At 37.5% G+C, this 12,158-nt stretch overlaps 1 protein-coding gene across 7 annotated transcripts in view; it reads right to left on the bottom strand.

Annotated features, from left to right (window-relative positions):
- The window catches only part of FAM13A (family with sequence similarity 13 member A), a 339,281-nt gene that overhangs the window by 85,810 nt on the left and 241,313 nt on the right, over window positions 1-12,158 (bottom strand). The window lies entirely within an intron of this gene.

Genomic DNA, 12,158 nt, shown 5'->3' with positions numbered 1-12,158 from the left:
TGCTCATTTTAGCAGATGTGGAAAGGAAAAAGTTAATTAACTTGAACACTCAGCTAAGAGTTGGCTGACATAAAGCCAGCATCTGAACGCCATAGCATTTCCACTCTATAATAGCTCTTAAAGATAATTAAGTATTATAATTACCTGTTGATATTACATATTATCAATAAGCTACAGGAAACAAAGAATCCTTTCTTTTCTTTTGGTCTGAGGCTTATATTTAGAGAAGAGTGCGTGTGTGTGTGTGTGTGTGTTATAACATCCCATAATGCTGTCTGAACCAAAGACATACACGGGACCGGAACAAACGTCTCGTGCTGTCACTGAGTCAACACTGTGCGAGTGCGTGTGTACGTGTAGTGGCAGCAGCCAGTTGTAGCTGCAACGGGGGACGGACGTGGCTGGGGTGGGCTGTTGAGGGAAAGAGGGAGATAGAAAAAAGATGGAAAAATGAAGCTTTAAGTAGCATTCTTAAGTGTATTCCTCTTACTGAGAAATTAATATAGGGAAATGACAGATGGGCTGTCAGTTGTTTTTATATTAAAAAAACTAGTGTTTAAGAATAATTATTAAAACCTTATAAAAGATTTATTTTAGAAATCAAAACAGTGATACTCAGAATAGGCTCAAACTAAGTGACACAGAATTTCTAGTTAGGTAAACGATTTCCTTTGTTAACAGAAATCAACCTGCTTGCATTGCTTAAGGCCAACATAAAAAAAAAAAAAGAAAATCGACATAATTTTTTTCTCATTTATTAGACTTATCTATAGTAGAAAACTGCTGAAAAAAATCCTGTGGGGATAGAAATTGTATACTTGGTTTTCCAAAGACACCTCTTTAATTCTAATGGTGGATCTTACTTTTAATACTGTGTGCTGGCTTCCTTCACCAAAATATATCTGACCAGCTTTGCTGGACCTCAGACGGCTCAGAGGGTTCATTTATTCAGGTGCTAAAATCCTTCAGCGTGGCAGGGAGGTAATGGCAAGGAGAACACTGCTTCAACCGTGAGCCAGGGTTTCCAGGCCTCGACACCTAGAGATATACTACACTCACGCTGTCCTTCTTCATCTCCCTGGCAGCTTTGATTTTACTAAGTGGTTCCAACATTCCTAATATAGAAAATACGATTTAGAACACTCAGCAGGAAGACTGAGTAATGATTTGAAATCAAAAGACAAGTGTTTATATTTCATGGTACGTGAATACACAGTTCTATAGAAATGCATACAGAAGGTTTCTCTATTTTTTCCTTAAAAAAAGTAAATTTCTGTAACAACTCAGGGACTGAAATTTCTCCATAAAAAGTGGCTAAAAATAAATTCTTTGAGACAACTTACATAATTGTTCCCCAACTTTCTGGGACAGAGAAAAATCCACATTTTCGCCAGATGGAATCACAGTTAGTGATCACTGCCAATACATAAGTGCTTGAGCACGTTTTCCTGGAATGGGACTCCGCGGGCATGACTTGCTCCAAATGCCCCTTGGGAGTCCAGATAATAGTGTTTCTGTTCTTATAAAACAAGTCGTGTCCCACACAACAGCTGCGACCACACCTGAGATCAGCCGCCTTAAATTGTCCCAGTGAACTTTCACCCTGTTAAGTGATATTTCCTGGCAGAGGAGAAGCAGGTTTCAGCAGAGCTTCCTTAGAGAAATGTCAAAGTTGGTCAGGGTGATACGGTAACCGACAGTCGAATTCTGTATCCACACATCATAAAATAAGCCTCATCCTTCTGAGACTTGAAACACTGAGCACCACNGGTCGAATTCTGTATCCACGCATCATAAAATAAGCCTCATCCTTCTGAGACTTGAAACACTGAGCACCACACCAAATCTCTCAAGGTCGATACACTGGCTGGTCCTATTTATTTACTTCAACACAAAGCACTGTGCTTTGCTTTGAAGCAACCAAATAAATAAATAAGTGAAAATATATTTAAAAACAAAGTAAGAGGAAGTAGTGATTATTTGTGTTGCCAAGAATAGGTCACATAAAAAAAAAAAAAGATCACAATCATGGTGCCTTAAAGTGTCAACATCCCTACTGCACTTTAAATGATCTGATTTTTTAAAAAGTGCTTTTAAATTCAATGTCTCAGAGAATTGGACCCATTGCTTTAATTGTGTATGTGTCATATCTTCTCTATCTAGTGCTATTCATGTATAGAGCATTATTAGAATTCACAATGAAACCAAAAACATTTTTTCCTCATTGAATTCTAGTGAGGAGATACATAAATTGAAAAAAAGAAATTTCAAATAAATTATGAAATAAACTGGATGTATAAATAAATTACTAAATAAAGCTAATAAAACCAGTGATGCCCTCCATAGCCAGCGCAATTGATTCACTATTTAAGGATATAAAGAAAATGCCTTGAAAAATAAATTATAATTCCACAATGACTTTCTAAAATATTACTTCAGGAAGACAACTCGAAAACTTAAATCAGTCCAACTTTAAAAGTCTAGAAAAAGCCTAGTAAGATACTTTTGAACAAATATGAGTACCTCTGGAAATAATATAATCCTAGATTTTAAATAACTCCATAAAAACAGATAAATAGTATAGAATTTGGCCAAACCAAGTAATAACTGAATGGATTCTTTATCACTAAGTGTAAATGAGATAATATTATCTCTTCCTTTTCTGTCCATTAGACCATGACCAATGCCTGTTCTTTTTCATGCTCCCCAACCCTCCCATTTAATTTTTTATTACTTAACCTCTGAGTTATAGGTTTTTCTTAAGAAGTTTTGCTGAGTTTAGTCTTTTCCACCCTAAATCCAGATTGTACAGATTTGATATTCCCAAAACACCACTTTAAAAATGTCAGAAAGCTCTGAAAGTTTTTCACAGCTTACAAAGTAAAATCCAAATTCTATACACACAGGGCCCTTCTACCCNCTACACACAGGACCCTTCTACCCTACTCCTGTTTTCATACTCATTACATTTCTCTCCTTCACTGCAACTGGGGGTCCAGGCAAACTGAACTGTCCTGGCCTACTGTCCTGTCTGCTTTCCTGCAGTTTCTATTTCAGGCATTTCTCCTAGCTTGGAATCCCCTCCTGGCCACATACCCCCTGAACCAAAGCTCAGCCTTCCTTGGGTTTCTTATATGCTACCACTTCTGATTCCTACATTCCGGGGATTTTATCCTGAATGAGTAAAGCCATAATTGCCAAGTCCAAAAAAAGTTGTCACTCATCACAATTTCTCTAAAAAAAAATTTTTTTTTAAAGATTTTATTTATTTATTGACAGAGAGAGAGACAGCCAGCAAGAGAGGGAACACAAGCAGGGGGAGTGGGAGAGGAAGAAGCAGGCTCCCAGCAGAGCAGGGAGCCCGATGCGGGGCTCGATCGCAGAAACCTGGGATCACACCCTGAGCCGAAGGCACACGCTTAACGACTGAGCCACCCAGGCACCCCAATTTCTCTAAAATCTGACAATTACTACTTCCTCCTTGAAGCATTTGTCATCCTTGATTTAAAAGACAACAAAAACATTTTTCTTATTACAAATTATATAGTTTATGTTCACATAACAAATTTACAAAATGCAGACAAGAAAGTAAAAGTCACACGTAATCCATCACTTACCTAACCAGTGTTCAATGTGATTGTATATATTCCACTTTTTCCTATTTATATATAATACACAACATATACAATTATATATAAAGATGGGACAATGTGAAGGTACTTAGTGTCACTAAACCATAGTATACTTAAAATGACCAAAATGGTAAATTTTATGTACATTTTGCCACAGTATAAAATATTAGATAATGTACTATATACTATTTTATAACACATTTTATATAATAACCAGTTATATATTTCTATGATATTTCTAATCCTCAAAAATATTTTCTATGCTTGTCTTATCAGATTTTTTTAATCCATGATGATGGTACTTTTAATTATTTGGTTCAAGGAGTGACTGCCAGATTTCCCCACTGTAAAAGGAGAAATATTATCTGTGAGATGATCATTTGAGACTGTGAAAGTTTAGACTCCAGATATATTGTTAGCATCTACTTTGAAGGCAGAGACAATAGGAATTGTTGATGGACTGGTTGAGAAAGAGTAGAGAAATCTCAGATTTTTGGATTGAGTAACTGGGTGAATAGTGGCACAATTTATTGAGATGTGGAAAAACCTGGGTAGAAATGGGACCGCCTTTTCTTAGACAGAAGTGTGAATTGGGAGGCGTGTTTTATACAGACTGAGTGTGAGATATTTATCAAATATCTGAGTGGACATACCAGGAAGCCAATAGGCAGGACCAGCCTCATGGGCACATGAAATGTGCAGTCTCCCAGGGACCCATGCTGGGCTTAAGGCTCTGGTGTTGCTGTCTTGAAATTTTTAATAATTTTTAACAAGGGACTCTGCTTTTTCACTTCAGCGGGGGCACCCCAAATTTAGTAGGTGGTAGCACCAATTGGATATATCAATTGGGAGTATGATGGAGAGGTTGGAGGAAAACCAACCTCTGGAAGGTCTGTAAACAGTCTGGAAAAGAAGACAGATTTTGCAAATCAGACTAAAAAAGGGTGTCCAATAAGACTAGAGGGAAAAGAGGTGAGTGTAGTATTGCAGAAGCAATGTGAAGAAAGTTCTTCATAAGGGAGTAACCTGTTGGGTCAAATGCAGCTGAGCTAGAGTAAGGTGAGAACAGTAGACTGATCTTTGGATTTGGCAAGATGGAAATTGTTGGTGTCCTTAATAGGAACAATTTCAGTGTTGTGTGGGTTAAGAACAGGAGGAATGGATATGAAGACTGCAAGTATGTATACTCCTTTATCGCAGATTTGCTCTAAAGGAGAAGAAAGACACTGTTTCTGGGGAAGGATTAAAAAAGTGTTCAGAGCTATGTTTCTATCTAATGGGAAAAACCTAGAAGAAAGACTTTGATGTCATAGAGGAGGGAGGTGATTATTGGAACACAGTGCTTGGGTCAATGAAAGGGAATGGGATTCAGAGTACAAGCACAAGGGTTGACCCCAGAGGTGCAAATTTTTTCACCCATAGGAGATGAATAGAAGGGAAGGCATAGTGTAATAGGAGGGAAGGCATAGTGTAAGGGTACAGATATGAATACCTTTGTAGATTTGGGAGGTAGGTGGGTAATATCAGTCTTTTGTGACTGTTGTGTGAAATAAGATAAAACCTTTGGGCTGTGCTATAATATTTTATAGATCTAAGCCGTGTCCATTTCTCTTTTGAACTGAGGTTCATGTTTTCAGAAAACAAAGGCGGGGGTGAAAGAAGAGAAGAGCTAGGATGCTAACTTAATTTTATTTTTGTTTTGCTAAAATCAGGTTCAGATTTTTGATAAGAGGACCAAAAAGACAATTCCATGGGAAAAGAATAGTCTTTTTAGCAAATGGTGCTGGGACAACTGGATATCCACAAAAGATATCCAAAAGAATGGAGTTGGACCGATGCCTCACACCACATATAAAAATTAACTCAAAATGTACCCCATACCTAATTGTAAGAGCAAAACTATAAAACTCTTACAAGAAAATATAAACATAAATTTTCATGACTTTGGATTAAGAAATGGTTTCTTAGATAAGCCATCAAAATCATAAACAGTTAAAGAATAAAATAGATTAATTCAACTTGATCAAAATTAAAAAAACTTCTGTACTTCAGGGAGCATTATCAAAAAAGTGAAAAGACAACCCTCAGCCTATGAGAAAGTATCTGAAAAATTATATATTTGATAACAGTATCCAGAATATATAACTAACTGTTCCAACTAGTAAAAAGACAACCCAATTTAAAAATGGGCAAAGTATTTGACTTGCCATTTCTCCAAAGAAGATATACAAATGGCTAATAAAACACATGAAAAGATGGTCATCATTAGCCCTTATGGAAACACAAACCAAAACCACAATAAGACACCATTCCACACTCAGCAGAATGGTTGTAATAAAACAAACACAAACAAGTGTTAACAAAGCAGAGAAACTGGAAATATCACACATTGTCAGTGGGAATGCAAAATGAAGCAGCCACTTTAAGGAATAGTTTATGGGTTCCTGAAAAAGTTAAACATAGGTTACTATATGAACCACCAACTCCACCCCAGGCATATACACAAGAGAACTGAAACATGTTCATAGAAAGACTTGCACCCAAATGTTCATACTAGCATTCGTAATAGCCCCAAAGTCCATGCAACCCAAATGTCCCTCAACTGATGAATAAGCAAAATGTGGTGTCTACATACAACAGAATTTTATTCAGCCTCAAAAAGTCATGAAATACTGACACATTATAATATGGATGAACCTTCAAAGCATGTCCTAAGTGAAAGGAGAGGCAGGAGGATGCATATTGTATGACTGCATTTATATGCAATGGCAAGAGCCAGAGCTTCATAGAGATGAAATGCCACTGACCACTGACAAAGAACAAGGGGACTCCAGATAAAAAGGAACAATGTTAGCAAAGATGCAGAGGTGTATGGCATCTTTGAAATAATGTGCTTGCAATACAGCCTGAGCGTAGGCTAAAGAACCAAGGTAGAGTAAAGTAAGTAGATAGAGCCAGATTTTTAAACAACTTGAATACCTTGAACTTTATTCAATGAGAAGTCCTCTTGGCTTTTATAGCACCTCTCTCATGCCACTTCTAAACCTCTTGCATTATTTATTTTTGTTAACTACATACAAATTTGTCTCACTTAATAGACTGGGAGGCCCCTAAAGATTAGAGAGCATGTCTTAGTTCTCCTTGGCTTTGCAGGGCCCAGTGCAAAATGTGCCCACTAGGAGTTTGTTGAGTTTGAATTACTAAAATAAATTCAGTTAAGGCCACAGTAGTCCACATATACTTTGATGATTTATACGCTACCAAAAATTATCTACATATATGACAATAAATTTCCTCACTGTTACCTACCTTCTCTTTCATCAACCAGTCATACTATTATCAAACTATATGTTGGCTAATTGAACATAATAAAAAATAAATAAGTAAACAAAATAAAACAAAAAAGAAACCTTACCAGGAACACAATTAACATATTTTGTATGTTTTATGTATTGTATACTGTATTCTTACAATAAAAGTAAGCTAAAGAAAATGTTAAGAAAAGCATAAGAGAAATTTTTTAAAAAAGCTTTGGAAAAAAAACCTTTTTTTTTTTTTAAAAGATTTTATTTATTTGACAGAGAGAGACAGCTAGTGAGAGAGGGAACACAAGCAGGGGGAGTGGGAGAGGAAGCAGCAGGCTCCCAGTGGAGGAGCCTGACGTGGGGCTGGAGCTCAGGACTCCAGGATCGCGCCCTGAGCCGAAGGCAGACGCTTAACGACTGCGCCACCCAGGAACCCCAGAAAAAAAAAAACTTTTTAAATTGAAGTTTGGATCCCAGTGAAATGTCAAAATTTGAATAGTCAGAGCAATTGTACTGAGTGGCAGATTTTGGTGAATGGGTAGAAAACTATTTGTTCTTTAATAATCAAAATACTTAGAGAAATATCAGAGACTTTCATTTTAAACCACAAGAATATAAGGAGATTGGAGTTAAACACTGGAAAATATTTTTAATAGTCAGCTTATATGAAATAGTTCATCTGAGAAGACCTCGGAATATTTATTGTGGGAGCCAGCAGTAGTTAAGAACAGATTAGAAAACTATCTGTAGAGATAGAATTAGGTATTTTTTTCTAACCCACTCTGGGACCTTGGGGCCTTTTACAAACGTACTTTTCTATTAACCTTTGATAGGAAGGCCGGAGAGTGGCAACGCTCTGTTGGGGAAGTGTGTGGGGAGGCTTACCACTGTGCTTTTCACAAGGCAGTGTCAAACTCTCCTTGTCTCACATGCGAGCTACTGCAGTAAAGCCTGCAAGGTCGGCAACACAGTTAAAATATTTGTAGTTTTTCAAACAGGATGATTAGGAATCTTGTAGCTAAGAATCCTAATTTCATTTTTTAAAAAAGATTTTATTTATTTATTTGACAGGGAGATAGCCATCGAGAGAGGGAACACAGCAGGGAAGTGGGAGAGGAAGCAGCAGGCTCCCAGCGGAGGAGCCCGATGTGGGACTTGATCCGGGGAACGCCGGGATCACGCCCTGAGCCGAAGGCAGATGCTCAACGACTGTGCTACCCAGGCGCCCCCCTAATTTCATTTTGATGTTCACTAGTCAGTTGAAGATTCTGAAACTTGGCTCCAAGTATCAGAGCTTGAGACACTACAAGGAGCACACATGTTCAGGAAATCACTGGAGTGCCCTTTATGAAGTACAAACGGGGTGGTTATCACTGCTTTCTGTGGCTGGCTGGACTTTATAAATGAAGACAGTCATATTTAATTTCAGGACTTAATAGATGAGGATGCTTGAAGGACAATGGGTATGGTTAAAATTGTTGAATATCGATTCATTATTAATATCACAAAGTCTCAATCTTATGAAGTGTACTACTGTTACATGAGACTAAAATATGAAGTGCTGTTTGGCAAACATCACGGGGCACACACTTTCTGACACTGGGGCAGAGAGCTGCAGGGACTGGTTATGAGCCTCATAAAACAATGGATTTCTCCTGTATAAATAAGCAACATGTTACTGATATAGGGGCAATAGTGGGGTCAGGGCCCCGGTGGGGAGATGGCCCAGAGATTAAGTGGGGAAGATAAGAGAGCGGAGTTTTGACTGCTGTTGTATCTCTAAGGGTAGGCAGTACAAGGTTCCCCGGGGTGAGGAGAGTGCTTTCCAAAGACCCAAAGAGAGAAAACTCACACATAAAATTCTACTCTCTCAGAATCATACCTCAACCTCTGCGAGGTGTAGGTCAGCCAGATGAAAAGCATGGAACTTAAAACTCAAACTGAGCACATATAATAATAATATCACAATAGGAGCTAAGGCAGTGGCAGCAAAGTGAGTGACTGTTAGGTAGGTCCTGTCGTGGATGCAAAAAAAAAAAAAAATACCCAGGACACATTCCCTCTCCACCAGGCAGTCCCAATCAGGTTGAGGAGGAAAGTATAAACACATGAAAGGGTAAAGAAACAAGATAGAAGACAGGCAGGAAGTAACTGTAAAATAATCAAGAGGTATATTAATCTCAGCCTGTCAACAAAATATGTAATTTTAAAAAATTTTTTTATTTTTTATTTTTTTAGAGAGACAGCCAGCGAGAGAGGGAACACAAGCAGGGGGAGTGGGACAGGAAGAAGCAGGCTCCCATTGGAGGAGCCTGATGTGGGGCTCGAACCCAGGACTCTGGGATCACGCCCTAGCTGAAGGCAGATGCTTAACAACTGAGCCACCCAGNAGATGCTTAACAACTGAACCACCCAAGCGGCCCCCAAAATATGTAATCTTGGATAATTTGCCTAACTCAAAAAATAGTTGTGAAATGAATAATCTTTTCAGAATCATGATTTCTTCATCCAAAGTTACTTTTCAGACAAAAAAAATCTTTTAACAGGGCTACTTGACAAAACCATGATACACAGAAAATTGTCACATGCAAGGTTACCGTAATTGTTCCAGCATTATTGGGGTATCACTGACAAATACCAAATTGTATATACTTAAGGTATAAAATGTGATGAACTGATTACCACAATTAGGCAAAATAACATTTCCGTCACCTCACATAGTTATGATTTTGTTTTTGTGGTGGGAACAATTAAGATCAACCTTCCCAGAGAATTTCAAGCATATTATATAGTATTATTTACTACATTCATCATATTATACATTATATCCCCAGAACTTAGTCACCTTATAAACTGAAAGTCTGTAGCCTCTGACCAGTATCTGTCCATTTCCCCCTGCCTGTAGCCCCTGGCAACCACTGTTCTACTCTCTGTTTTTGAGCTCAACTTTTTTAGATTCCATATATAAGTGAGATCACACAGTATTTGTCTTTCTGTATCTGGCTTATTTCAGTCAGCATAATGTCCTCCGGCTTCATGAATGTTGTTGGAAGCAGCAGGGTTTCTCTCTTGTAATATGTGTGTGTATACATTACATCGTATACATACAAGAAATATACATACAGATACACATATACTGTATATATACACAATGGAATATTATTTCTACCACATTTTCTTTATCCCTTTATCTACTGACAGATACTTAGTTGGTTCCAAATCTCGGCTATTATAAATAATGCTGCATTAAACATGAGAGTGTAAATATTTCTTTGAGATACTGATTTCATTTCTTTGGGCATATACCCAGAAGTGGAATAGCTAGATCACACAGTAGTTCAATTTTTAAGTTTTTGAGGGACTGCCGCACTATTTTCCATAATGACTGTACCATTTTACATTCTTACCAACCCAGTGTACAAAGATTAAATATATACATCCTCACCAGTACTTGTTATCTCATCTTTTTGATAAAAGCCATTCTAACAGGTATGAGGTGATAGCTCATTGTGGTTTTATTTTGCATTTCACTGATGACTAGTGACATCATTTTCATATATCTGCTTGTCATTCCTGTATCTTCTTTGAAAAAAGTCTATTCAACCTATTTGCCCATTGTACATTGAACCCACTCCCCCACCTCCCCTCCAGTAACCATCAGTTTGTTCTCTATAGTTAAGAGTCTATTTTCTGGTTTACCCACCCCCCACCATGTTCATCTGTTTTGTTTCTTAAATTCCATGTATAAGTGGAATCATATGGTATTTGTCTTTCTCTGACTTATTTCACCTAGCATAATGCTCTCTAGATATGTAATGCAATACATATTGTTGCAGATGGCAAGATTTCATTCATTTTTATGGCTGAGTAATATTTCATTATACACACACACATCTATTTTTACCCATTCATCAGTCAATGGACACTTGGATTTTTCCATAAGTTGGCTATTGTTGATAATGCTGCTATAAACAGTGGGGTACATGTACCCCTTCAAATCTATATTTTTGTATCCTTTGAATCCTTTGTATCCAATTGCACTAACCTAGTAGTCAGTGGGTTGTAGGGTAGTTCTATTTTTAACATTTTGAGGAACTTCCATACTGTTCTCCAGAGTGGGTGCACCAGCTTGCATTCCCACCCACAGTGTAAGAGGGTTCCCCTTTTTCTCCCCATCCTCACCAATACCTGTTGTTTCTTTTGTTGTTAATTTTAGCCATTCTGACAGGTGTGTGGTGATATTTCATTGTAGTCTTGATTGGTACTTCCCGGATCATGAGTAATGTTGAGCATTTTTTCATGTGTCTGCTGGCCATCTGTATGTCTTCTTTGGAAAAATGTCTATTTATGTCTTCTGCCCATTTCTTAACTGGATTTATTGGTTTTTGGGTGTTGAGGTTCATAAGTTCTTTATATATTTTGGATACTAACTGTTTATCAGATATGTCATTTGCAAATATCTTCTCCCATTCCAAAGGTTGCCTTTTAGTTTTGCTGATTGTTTCCTTTGCTGTGCAGAAGGTTTTCATCTTGATGAAGTTGCAATAGTTCATTTTTGCTTCTGTTTCCCTTGCCTCTGGAGACATGTCTAGTAAGAAGCTGCTATGGCCAAGTCAAACAGGTTGCTGCCTGCGTTCTCTAGGATTTTTATAGTTTCCTGTCTCACATTTAAGTCTTTCAGCCATTTTGAATTTATTTTTGTGTATGGTGCAAGAAAGTGGCCCAGTTTCATTCTTCTGCATGTTGTTGTCCAGTTTTCCCAATACTTTTTGTTGAAGAGATTTTTTTCCCCATTGGATATTCTCTTCTTCTTTGTCAAAGATTAGTTGACTGTAGAGATGTGGGTTCATTTCTGGGTTTTCTATTCCATTCCACTGATCAATATATCTGTTTTTGTGCCAGTACCATACTGTTTTGATTACTACAGCTTTGTAATATGACTTGAAGTCTGGAATTGTGATGCATCCAGCTTTGCTTTTCTTTTTCAAGGATGCTTTGGCTATCTGAGGTCTTTGTGGTTTCACACAAATTTTAGGATTGTTTGTTCCAGCTCAGTCTTTGTCCAGTTTGTTTATTTATTATTTTTGCTTTGGAATTGTAGGAGTTTCTTATGCATCTGAATATTAATCCATTATCAGGTAACAGACTGCAAATATTTTCTCTCATTCCAGAAAAGACTGCTTTTTCATCTTGTTGATGATTTCTTTGCTATGTAGAAGCA

This window comes from Ailuropoda melanoleuca, chromosome 11, assembly GCF_002007445.2.
Source record: "Ailuropoda melanoleuca isolate Jingjing chromosome 11, ASM200744v2, whole genome shotgun sequence".
Taxonomy (NCBI): Eukaryota; Metazoa; Chordata; class Mammalia; order Carnivora; family Ursidae; genus Ailuropoda; species Ailuropoda melanoleuca.
The sequence above is the reverse complement of the archived record's forward strand: the minus strand, read 5'-3'. Positions and strand labels throughout refer to the sequence as shown.